Raw genomic sequence first — 13,340 nt, 5'->3', positions numbered from 1 at the left:
CAAACAGTCAGTTCTTTGTCTTCACACACCAGCATTCCTGCCTGTACCTCATTTCTCTCTCTCTTTTCTGTCATCCATCAAGGAGGATCTCAATCAAATGTATTTCTAAAGCCCTTTTTTACATCAGCCGCTGTCACAAAGTGCTGTACAGAAACCCAGCCTAACACCTCAAACAGCAAGCAATGGAGAAGCACGGTGGCTAGGAAAAACTCCTTAAAGGCCAGAACCTAAAGAGGAACCAGGCTCTAAGGGGTGCCCAGTCCTCTTCTGGCTGTGCCGGATGGAGATTATAACAGAACATGGCCAAGATGACCAGCAGGGTCAGATAATCACAGGGGTTGTAGAGGGTGCAACAGGTCAGCACCTCAGGAGTAAATGTCAGTTGGCTTTTCATAGCCAATCATTCAGAGTTAGACAGCAGGTGCGGGATGAGGTAGCACTTACAGTGAACCGGTCAGGGTCAATAGCCACAGGCAGAAACAGTTGAAACTGGAGCAGCAGCATGACCAGGTGGACTGAGGACAATGAGGCATGGTTCTAGGGCTCAGAGAGTGAGAGAAAATACACACACTTAAATTCACACAGGACACCGGATAAGACATGAGAAATACTCCAGCTATAACCAACTGACAGTCCCCCGACACAAATTATTGCAGCATAGATACTGAAGGCTTGAGACAGGAGGGGGTGGGAGACACTGTGGCCCTGTCTGATGATACCCCCATACAAGGCACAGCCCCTACACCAATAGGGGGATATCTTCAACCACCAACCTACTACCCTGAGACAAAGCTGAGTATAGCCCAAGAAGACCTCCCACACGGCACGAACCCGGGGGGCGGGGGGCAACCCGGACAGGAAGATCACGTCAGTGACTCAACCCACTCAAGTGACGCACCCCTCCTAGGGACGGCATGCAAGAGCACCAGTAACCAAGTGACTCAGCACCCGTAATAGGGTTAGAGGCAGAGAATCCCAGTGGAGAGAGGGGAACCAGCTAGGCAGAGACAGCAAGGGTGGTTCGTCGATCCAGTGCCTTTCCGTTCACCTTCACAACCCTGAGCCAGACTACACACAATCATAGGACCTACTGAAGAAATGAGTTTTCAATAAAGACTTAAAAGGTTGAGACTGAGTCTGCGTCTGTCACATAGGTAGGCAGACCATTCCATAAAAATGGAGCTCTATAGGAGAAAGCCCTACCTCCAGCTGTTTGCTTAAAAATTATAGGGACAGTTAGGAGGCCTGCTTCTTGTGACCGTACGTGTAGTTATGCACGGCAGGACCAAATCAGAGAGATAGGTAGGAGCAAGGCCATGTAATGCTTTGTAGGTTCGCAGTAAAACCTTTATCAGCCCTAGCTTTAACAGGAAGCCAGTGTAGAGAGGCTAGCACTGGAGTAATATGATTTTTTGGTTCTAGTCAAGATTCTAGAAGCTGTGTTTAGCACTGACAAAAGTGTATTTAGTTCTTTATCTGGGTAGCCGGAAAGTAGAGCATTCAGTAGTCAAATCTAGAAGTGACAAAAGCATGGATACATTTTTCTGCATAATTTTTGGACAGAAAGTCCTTGAAATATTCTTGATATCTTCGTCGAAGATCAGGGTCCAGAGTAACACCGAGGTCCTTCACAGTTTTATTTAAGATGACTGTACAACCATCAAGATTAATTGTCAGATTCAACAGAAGATCTCTTTGTTTGTTGGGACCTAGAACTAGCATCTCTGTTTTTTCCGAGTTTAAAAGTAAAACATTTGCAGCCATCCACTTCTTTATGTCTGAAACACAGGCTTCCAGGGAGGGCAATTTTGGGGCTTCGCCATGTTTTATCGAAATGTACAGCTGTGTATCGTCCTCGTAGCAGTGAAAGTAAACATTTTATGTTTCCGAATGATGGCACCAGAGGTAAAATATATAGTGAAAACAATACTGGTCCTAAAACGGAACCTTGAGGAACACTGAAATTTACAGTTGATTTGTCTTCTGACAAACCATCCACAGAAACAAACTATCTTTCCGACAGATAAGATCTAAACGAGGCCAGAACTTGTCCGTGTAGACCAATTTGGTTTTCCAATCTCTCCAAAAGATTGTGGTGATCGATGGTATCAAAAGCAGCACTAAGGTCTAGGAGCATGAGGACAGATGCAGAGCCCTGGTCTGACGCCATTAAAAGGTAATTTACCACCTTCACCAGTGCAGTCTCAGTGCTATGATGGGGACTAAAACCAGACTGAAGCATTAAGTATAAATTGTCTTCAGGAAGGCAGTGAGTTGCTGCGCAACAGCTTTTTCAAACATTATTTTTGAGAGGAATGGGAGATTCGATATAGTCTGCTAGATTTTTATATTTTCTGGGTCAACGTTTGGCTTTTCCAAGTGAGGCTTTATTATTGCCGCTTTTGGTGAGTTTGGTTCACATCCGGTGGATAGGAAGCCGTTTATTATATTCAACATAGGAGGGCCAAGCACAGGAAGCAGCTTTTTCTCTGATAAACCTCTCTAATAGGGGCCTGTTCTTCCTCTGCTAGTTTAACAGCCAGGCAGGGAGTAACTGCCATGTGGGGTAATACTTTATATATTTTTTCAGTGTAAAATATGCACACAACCGTTAATAAACATGTTTCATGAGCTGAAATAAAAGATCCAAGAAATGTTCCATCCGCACAAAAATATTATTGGTCTCATTTTGTGCACATTTGTTTACACCCCTGTTTCTCCTTATTTAGTGAGCATCCATTCACCTGACTGGTGTGGCATATCAATAAGCAGATTAAACGGCATGATCACTACACAGGTGCACCTTGTGCTGGGGACAAAAGGTCATTCTAAAATGTGCAGTTTTGTCACACAACACAATGTCACAGATGTCTTGAGGGAGCGTGCAATGTTCATGCTGACTTCAGGACTGTCCACCAGTGCTGTTGCCAGAGAATTGACCTGACAGCAGTCCGGCGTCGTAATCAACTAAAGTCGGCAAATGCTCACCTTCAATGGCCACTGGTACGCTGGAGAAGTGTACTCTTTACAGATTAATCCTGGTTTGAACTGTACTGGGAAGAAGGCAGACGGTGGGCAGACTGTTTGCTAATGCCAGTGTTGTGAACAGAGTGCCCCATGGTGGGGTTATGGTATGGGCAGAAATAAGCTACGGACAATGAACACAATTGCATTTTATCAATAGCCATTTGAATGCACAGTGATATGTGATGAGATCCTAAGGCCCATTGTTGTGCCATTCATCCACCTCCAACCCCTCATGTTTCAGTATGATAATGCATGGCCCCATGTTGGAAACATCTGTATACAATTCCTGGAAGCTGAAAATGTCCCAGTTCTGGCCTACATACTCACCAGACATGTCACCCATTGAGCAGGTTTGGGATGCTCTTGACTGATGTGTATGACCGTGTGTTCTAGTTTCCAATATCCAGCAACTTCGCACAGCCATTGAATAGGATTGGGACAACATTCCACAGGCCACAATCAACAGCCTGATCAACTCTATTCAAAGATGTGTTGTGCTGCATGAGGCAAATGGTGGTCACACCAGATACTGACTGGTTTTCTGATCCATGCCCATTCTTTTTAAAGGTATCCGACCAACAGATGCATATCTACTCCAAGTCATGTGAAATACATAGACTGAGGCCTAATGCAGTTATTTCAATTGACTGTTTTTCTTACTTGAACTGTAACTCAGTAAAATCTTTGAAATTGTTGCATGTTGGGTTTGTTTTTGTAAAGTGTACAGTATGTCTATACAGTGCCTCAAAAATAATTCAGACCCCTTGAATTTTTCCAACATACGTTACAACATCACTCTAAAATTGATTAAATAAAAACAATTCTCAGCAATTTACGTACAATACCCCATAATGACAAATCAAAAACTGTTTTATAGAATAAAATAGAAAATGAATTACCTTAAGTATAATGACAAATCAAAAACTGTTTTATAGAATAAAATAGAAAATGAATTACCTTAAGTATTCAGACCCTTTTCAATGCAATTCGAAATATAACTTGGGTGCATCCTGTTTCCATTGATCATCCTTGATGTTTCTAGAACTTGATTGAAGTCCACCTGTGGTAAATTCAATTCATTGGACATGATTTTGGACATGATCTCTGCAGCACTCCATCAATCAGACAGAGTTCAGTGTGTCAAATCGGAGGGCATGCTGTCCGGTCCTCTGGGAGTCTCTATGGGGGTGCCACAGGGTTCAATTCTCGGGCCGACTCTTTTCTCTGTATATATCAATGATGTTGATCTTGCTGCGGGCGATTCCCTGATCCTTCTCTACGCAGACGACACCATTCTGTATACTTCCGGCCCGTCCTTGGACACTGTGCTATCTAACCTCCAAACGAGCTTCAATGCCATACAACACTCCTTCCGTGGCCTCCAATTGCTCTTAAACACTAGTAAAACAAAATGCATGCTTTTCAACCGTTCTCTGCCTGCACCCGCACGCCCGACTAGCATCACCACCCTGGATGGTTCCGACCTAGAATATGTGGACATCTATAAGTACCTAGGTGTCTGGCTAGACTGTAAACTCTCCTTCCAAACTCATATCAAACATCTCCAATCTAAAATCAAATCTAGAATCGGCTTTCTATTCCGCAACAAAGCCTCCACTCACGCCGCCAAACTTACCCTAGTAAAACTGACTATCCTACCGATCCTCGACTTCGGCGATGTCATCTACAAAATAGCTTCCAATACTCTACTCAGCAAACTGGATGCAGTTTATCACAGTGCCATCCGTTTTATTCACTGGTCACGATGGCAACACCCTCCCGTAGCACGCGCTCCAGCAGGTGTATCTCACTGATCATCCATAAAGCCAACACCTCATTTGGCCGCCTTTCGTTCCAGTTCTCTGCTGCCTGTTAATTTGTTAAATTGTAATTATTCGCTCCTATGGCCTATTTATTGCCTACCTCCTTATGCCTTTTGCACACAGTGTATATAGACTTTCCTTTCTCTACTGTGTCATTGACTTGTTTGTGTTATTGGCTTGTTTGTTTACTCCATGTGTAACTCTGTGTTGTTGTCTGTGTCACACTGCTTTGCTTTATCCTGGCCAGGTCGCAGTTGCAAATGAGAATTTGTTCTCAACTAACCTACCTGGTTAAATAAAGGTGAAGTAAAAATAAATAAATAAATGAAAAATGAAAAAACACAATAAAATAACAATAACGAGGATATATGTAAAATGGAGCCGTTTTACGTGCCCCCAACCGATTGTGTTTTTTTGTTTGTTTATCTGCATTGTTTGTAACTTATTTTTTTACTATTTATGTACATAATGTTGCCGCTACTGTCTCTTATGACTGAAAAATGACTTCTAGACACCAGGATTGTGAACACTCACCACGGACTAGCAGGATCCTTTTTCTTCCTTCACGACTCTGACGAGCCCGAGGCGGAGGTTATACGTCTCCTTCAGGAACAGGCCCCGACCCCAGTGATCTGTGTGAAGAGGAGGCGGAGAAAGAGAGGCCGGAGAGTGGGCTGCCTTCTGAGGAGTAGGAGGCGATCGAATAAACCCGCACTCCCCTCAATTCTGCTTGCAAACATGCAATCTTTGGTCAATAAAATGGACAAGTTATTGGGAAGATTAAACTACCAACGGGACATTTAAAAACTGTAATATCTTATGCTTCATGGAGTCGTGGCTGAACGACGACAATATCAACATACAGCTGGCTGGTTATACGATGTACCGGCATGATAGAACAGCGGCGTCTGGTAAGACAAGGGGCGGCGGTCTATGTATTTTTGTAAACAACAGCTGGTGCACGATGTCTAAGGAAGTCGCCTGAGGTAGAGTTTCTCATGATAAGCTGCAGACCACATTACCTACCGAGAGAGTTTTCATCTGTATTCTTTGGAGCTGCTTACATACCACCACGGTCAGAGGATGGCAATAAGATAGCATTGAATGAGCTGTATTCCGCCATAAGCAAACAAGAAAACACTCAACACTTGCACAATTGGTGGCTGACTAAATACTTTTTTGCCCCACTGTACATGTACATACTACCTCAACTACCCGGTGCCCACGCACATTGACTCTGTTCAGGCACCCCCCTGTATATATTGTTATTTTTTAACTCTCCTCTTTCATTACTTGTTACTTTTATCTCTTATTCTTATCCAGATTTTTTAAAACTGCACTGTCGGTTAGGGGCTCATAAGTAAGCATTTCACTGTAAGATTGTATCCGGTTGTATTCGGCGCATGTGATAAATAAAATTGTATTTGATATACGTGATTTGAGTTTACGTGATTCCATAGTAAAACCATGTGCAATCAAGTATTATGTCTTTAGCTGACTAAGATCAAGGAATGGTCATGAGAAGCGAATATCAAAGCAAGTATTATTTAATAACTTTGCAAAATGAGTGGACTCACATACAAGGCATGAATCTGATGTTACAAGGCAAAACTGCCATTAACAAAGCATTTAGATTCAAAGGTTAATGTACATTACAGAGCATGAAAAAAATGATTTTTGCTAGACTTACTAGGAAATTACTAGGAAACAGTTCTCCAATGGACAGGATACAGGATCCGCGAGAGAGAACAACAGACCATTTAATTTATAACATACTACAGAGCAGGGATGCCCAACCCTCTTCCTGGAGATCTATTGTCCTGTGGTTTTTCAGTCCAACCCTAATTTAACACACCAGATTCTACTAATTAGCTACTCAACAACACCTTAACTAGCTGTATCAGAACCGCTAAATTAGGGTTGGACTAAAAACCGACAGGACAGTAGATCTCCAGGAAGAGGGTTGGGCAGCCCTGCTATAGAAAGAGAAAGATACATTTTGGCCCCTCAGAGGGAAGTGCGACTGCTCTTTGGGCATTGTCCTTGATCCATTTGCCATCCATTTTCATGTGGCTGGAGGTGACATAGCGCACATAAATTAGGGCTGAGCCTACACCGCCATTCTAGCACCCAGTCACACACACCCTGTCCCAGCCTGCCTGGCTAGCACACAAACAACTAGATTGCTGGTTCTGGATTCACACAGTCACAGACACACACACACACACACACACACACACACACACACACACACACACACACACACACACACACACTCTACCGTAGTCGGCATGATCCAGTTCTTGCTCCTTAGTTTAAACGTTATTATAATTAGAGCATGTAGTTGATTTTTTACATGCATCCAATAGTACAGTAATCTACATCAATCCTTCTCCCCCTGGTTAGTAGTTACACATTCTCCCTACTGTATCTATTCTCAACCACACTTACTAACTAATATAAGCTTTCATCTGTGACACACACACCATCCATCCATCCTCCACGCATATACTAACCACTGCCAGCTTTCATCTTGGTCATATACACAAACAAAACTGCATAAAAATATATTTACTGTACATGAAAACATAGCTGTTTTCATAATAAGCTAGAAATATGCAGAGCCATGGCATCTGAGTTTATCTGTGAATTTATGGTAATCATGGATGGTTCTGTCCCCCTGCACCACTCCTCTCGCGTAACATGGGAATATTAAGTCTATGAATATACCCTGTCCTTCTCAAAATAGAGACCTTGAGGTTTGCATTTATACTGAAATATCCTTTATCAACAACGCACCCGGGGGCAGAATATTCCAGGTGGCTAATTCTGTCGCTACCTAACCCCACCCCCCACCCCAAATTAGTTGGTCAAATAAATGTACAGCTTCCCAACAACAAGCAGAAAAATTAACATGGACACCTTGAGGAAATGTACTGAAACAGCCAGGGACTGTGGGTCTTCTTATTGGATTTGTCCAATAAGAAACACAACATTTTAGTTTCCATTGCAAAATGTTTTAAAACATTTTCCGTTGCATGCCCTAATGAACATGACCCTAATCTACTGAGCACTGAACTGAACACAGAATGGACTTTAATGTATATTACATAAACCATACATAGATACTGTATGCAGTATAAGGAAGAAAGTGAATTTACAAATTAGTAGTAGAAAACATATCATTCATGGGGGAAGAATAGAAGAATCCCTAACGTATAAAAACGCATCACTACAATGATGATTGACTAAAAGACAATCCCATGGAGATGTCTCCTTTAGGAAAGACATGAATAGTTTTAGGTACAGTGATATAGGACTACTACATTCTATAAAATAAACAAGTCCATCAAAACCCTGTATCTGAGGTCAAATGGTTCCTGATTTATCAGGAAGTTAATTAAGGACTCACTCAGGTAGTCCCAAAGTGAAGTGAGAGTAAGTTACCTCACAAATCCACCTCACTTGTATCACACGTACCTCACTGGGGCTATACCATCCCGTCAACACTCCCATCTCTGACTTCCGCCCTTACACTAAGGGAGAGAGAGAAAAGGAGGCTGGGCCTATTTTAAAACGCTGATTTACGGTTGAGCTCAACAAGAAAATATCTACCCTGTGGTTTACGTAACTTCATTAGAATACTTGGAACTTGACATTTAGGAGCTATTCCTGATATAGCAACTTCCTGTTGGTAGCATTTAACACACACACATACATACACACACTACACAGCTATCTGTTTGGTAGGGTTTACACAACACTGGCCTCCTCAATTACTCATTCTGTAAAACATCTGACCGAGGTTGTGTAATGGCAACTAGCAGAGAAGAGAATCATGTGATGCTCTAAGGACAGAGACAGATTTGTCTTTCATGTGAAATATGTTACCCCAGTATTTCATATTTCTGTGTTGGAAAGTTTGAATTTACATGTTGTTTACATTAAAGGGATAGTTTGGGATTTTGGCAACGAAGTCCATTATCTACTTCCCCCAAATAAGCTTTAATATATACACGTATATATATGTATATATATATATATATATATATATATATATATATATATATATATATGTACAGTGCCTTGCGAAAGTATTCGGCCCCCTTGAACTTTGCGACCTTTTGCCACATTTCAGGCTTCAAACATAAAGATATAAAACTGTATTTTTTTGTGAAGAATCAACAACAAGTGGGACACAATCATGAAGTGGAACGACATTTATTGGATATGTATGTATGAATGTATGTATGTATGTATGCATGTAAGTGTGTGTGTGTGTGTGTGTGTGTATATATATGTACATGTATAAATACAGTACCAGTCAAAAGTTTGGACACGCCTACTCATTCCAGGGCTTTTCTTTATTTTTACTATTTTCTACATTGTAGAATAATAGAGAAGACAAAAACTATGAAATAACAAATATGGAATTATGCAGTAACCAAAAAAGTGTTTAAAAAAAGAAAGTATTTTATACTTGAGACTCTTTAAAGTAGCCACCCTTTGCTTTGATGACAACTTTGCACACTCTTGGAACCAACTTCATGAGGTAGTCACCTGGAATGCATTTCAATTAACAGGTGTGCCTTATTAAAAGTAATTTCTTTCCTTCTTAATGCATTTGAGCCAATCAGTGTTGTGACAAGGTAGGTTTGGTATACAGAAGATAGCCCCATTTGGTAAAAGACCAAGTCCATATTATGGCAAGAACAGATCAAATAAGTAAAGAGGAATCATCATTATTTTAAGATATGAAGGTCTGTCAATCCGGAAAATGTCAAGAACTTTTAAAGTTTCTACAAGTGCAGTCACAAAAACCATCAAGCGCTATTATGGAACTGGCTCTCATGAGGACCCAGAGTTACCTCTGCTGCAGAGGATAAATTCATTAGAGTCTTTTATACAGGTAACGAGTTCAAACGGGTGCAGTTAATACATGTAATGAGTGGAGAACAGGAGGTCTTCTTAAAAAGAAAACTAACAGGTCTGTGAGAGACGGAATTCTTACTGGTTGGTTGACCCAAATACTTATGTCATGCAATAAAATGCTAATTAATTACTTAAAAATCATACAATGTGATGTGATGTTATCAGAGTCGGTACAGCCACCTTGTTTCTTCACGCATCACGCCGACAGAAAAAAACATCTCTCTGGAAAGAAGAAGGGTGGGAGTGTATGAAATCATACAGGAGTACAGGAACTCAAGTTCTTCTGTTCACCTGACCTAGAATTCCTTACAATCAAATGCCGACTGCATTATCTACCAAGAGAATTCTCTTCGATCCTAATCACAGTCGTGTACACCCCCCTAAGAAGACACTTCGACGGCCCTGGACTCTATGTACACTGGAAACCACATATCCTGAGGCTGCATTTATTGTAGCTGGGGATTTTAACAAGGCTAATCTGAAAACAAGGCTCCCTAAATTTTATCAGCATATCGAATGCGCAACCCGGGTTGGGAATTTTCTGTCTCATTGTTACTTCCGTGACGCATAGAAAGCCACCCCTCGCCCTCCTTTTAGTAAATCTGACCATGACTCTATTTTGTTGCTCCCAGCCTATAGAAAGAAACTAAAACAGGAAACGCCCGTGCTCAGGTATGTTCAACGCTGGTCCAACCAATCTGATTCCACGCTTCAAGATTGCTTCGATCACATGGACTGGGATATGTTCCGGATAGCGTCGAACAACAACATTGATTTATACGCTGATTCGGTAAGCAAGTTTATTAGCAAGTGCATCGGTGATGCTGTACCAACAGCGACTATTAAAACCTTCCCCAACCAGAAATGTGGGCCTTGACCCTGCCCTGTGCATCTGGGTCCTGGGCTTTCTGTGGTGAGGGTAGGAAACAACATCTCCACCCCGCTGATCCTCAACACTGGGGCCCCATAAGGGTGCATTCTCAGCCCTCTCCTGTACTTCCTGTTCACCCATGACTGCGTGGCCATGCACGCCTCTAACTCAATCATCAAGTTTGCAGACGACACTACAATGGTGGGCTTGATTACCAACAATGACGAGGCGGCCTACAGGGAGGATGTGAGGGCCCTCTGAGTGTGGTGTCAGGAAAACAACCTCACACTCAACAACAAAACAAAGGAGAGGATCATGGACTTCAGGAAACAGCAGAAGGAGCACCCCCCTATCCACATCGACGGGACAGTAGTGGAGAAGGTGGAAAGTTTAAGTTCCTCTGCGTAGACATCACAGACGAACTGAAATGGTCCAGCCACACAGACAGCGTGGTGAAGAAGGCACAACAGCGCCTCTTCAACTTCAGGAGGCTGAAGAAATTTGGCTTGTCACCACAAACGCTCACAAACTTTTACAGATGCACAAACGAGAGCATCCTGTTGGGATCTATCACTGCCTGGTACGGCAACTGCTCTGCCCACAACCGCAAGGCTCCCCAGAGGACATTAAGGTCTGCACAACGCATCACCGGGGGCAAACTACCTGCCCTCCAAGACACCTACACCACCCGATGTCACAGGAAGACCAAAAAGATCATCAAGGACAACAACCACCCGAGCCACTGCCTGTTCACCCCGCCATCACCCAGAAGGCGAGGTCAGTACAGGTGCATCAAAGCTGGGACAGAGAGAGTGAAAAACAGTTTCCTTCTCAAGGCCATCAGACTGTTAAACAGCTGTCCCTAACATTGATTGAGTGGCTGCTGCCAACATACTGATTCAAATCTCTAGCCACTTTAATAATTAAACATTTGATGTAATAAATGTATCACTAGTCATGTTAAACATGATATAATGTTTACATACCCTACATTATTCATCTCATATGTATACACTGTACACTATACCATCTTGCCTATGCCGTTCGGCCATCGCTCATCCACATATGTACATATTCTTATTAATTCATTTACACTTGTGTGTATAAGGTAGTGGTTGTGAAATTGCTAGATTACTTGTTAGATATTACTTAGATATATGCCTCTTTTGTCCCACCCCACACACATGCGGAGACCTCACCTGGCTTAAATGGTGCCTCCAGAGACAAAACCTCTCTCATCGTCACTCAATGCCTAGGTTTACCTCCATTTACCTTTATGTAAGGTAGTTAATTCTTCAGTTAATTCTTATTTTCAATGACGGCCTAGGAACTGTTCAGGGGCAGAACGACGACCTTGTCAGCTCGGGGGTTTGAACTTGCAACTTGCAACCTTCTGGTTACTAGTCCAACACGCTAACCACTAGGCTACCCTGCCGCCCCATCTAGCATCACGACTCTGGACGGTTCTGACTTTGAATATGTGGACAACTACAAATACCTTGGTGCCTGGTTAGACTGTAAACTCTCCTTCCAGACTTACAATAAGCATCTCCAATCCAAAATTAAATCTAGAATCGGCTTCGTATTTCGCAACAAAGCATCCATCACTCATGCTGCCAAACATACTCTCGTAAAACTGACAATCCTAACGATCCTTGACTTCAGCGATGTCATTTACAAAATAGCCCCCAACACTCTACTCAGCCAATCGGATGTAGTCTATCACAGTGCCACCGTTTTGTCACAAAAGCCCCATATACTACCCACGACCTGTATGCTCTCGTTGGCCGGCACTCGCTTCATATTCGTCGCCAAACCCACTGGATCCAGGTTAACTACAGTTGAAGTCGGGAAGTTTACGTACAGTTATGTTGGAGTCATTAAAAATTCACAAATTCGCTCCACAAATTTCTTGTTAACAAACTATAGCTTTGGCAAGTCGGTTAGGACACCTACTATGTGCATGACACAAGTAATTATTCCAACAATTGTTTACAGACAGATTATTTCACTTATAATTTACTGTATCACAATTCCAGTGGGTCAGAAGTTTACATAAACTATGATGACTGTGCCTTTAAACAGCTTGGAAAATTCCAGAAAAATTATGTCATGGCTTTAGAAGCTTCTGATAAGCTAATTGTCATCATTTGAGTCAATTGGAGGTGTACCTGTGGATGTTGACATACTCAGTGCCTCTTTGCTTGACATCATGGGAAAATCAAAGTCCTATATCAACATAACCTGAAAGGCTGCTCAGCTAGGAAGAAGCCACTGCTCCAAACCACCATAAAAAAGCCAGACTACAGTTTGCAACTGCACACGGGGACAAATATTGTTATTTTTCAGAAATGTCCACTGGTTTGATGAAACAAAAATATAACTGTTTGGCCATGATGACTATCATTATGTTTGGAGGAAAAAAGGGGATGCTTGCAAGCCGAAGAACACCATCCCAACCGTGAAGCACGTGGGTGGCAGCATCATGTTGTGGGGGTGCTTGCTGCAGGAGAGACTAGTGCACTTCACAAATTAGATGGCATCATGAGGTAGGAAAATTATGTGGTTATATTGAAGCAACATCTCAAGACATCAGTCAGGAAGTTAAAGCTTGGTCGCAAATGGGTCTTCCAAATGGACAATGACACCAAGCATACTTCCAAAGTTGTGGCAAAATGGCTTAAAGA

The sequence above is a fragment of the Oncorhynchus mykiss genome, chromosome 23 (genome assembly GCF_057628025.1).
Source record: "Oncorhynchus mykiss isolate SJ-2025 chromosome 23, ASM5762802v1, whole genome shotgun sequence".
In the NCBI taxonomy this organism is placed as follows: Eukaryota; Metazoa; Chordata; class Actinopteri; order Salmoniformes; family Salmonidae; genus Oncorhynchus; species Oncorhynchus mykiss.
Note: the sequence above shows the minus strand (reverse complement) of the source record.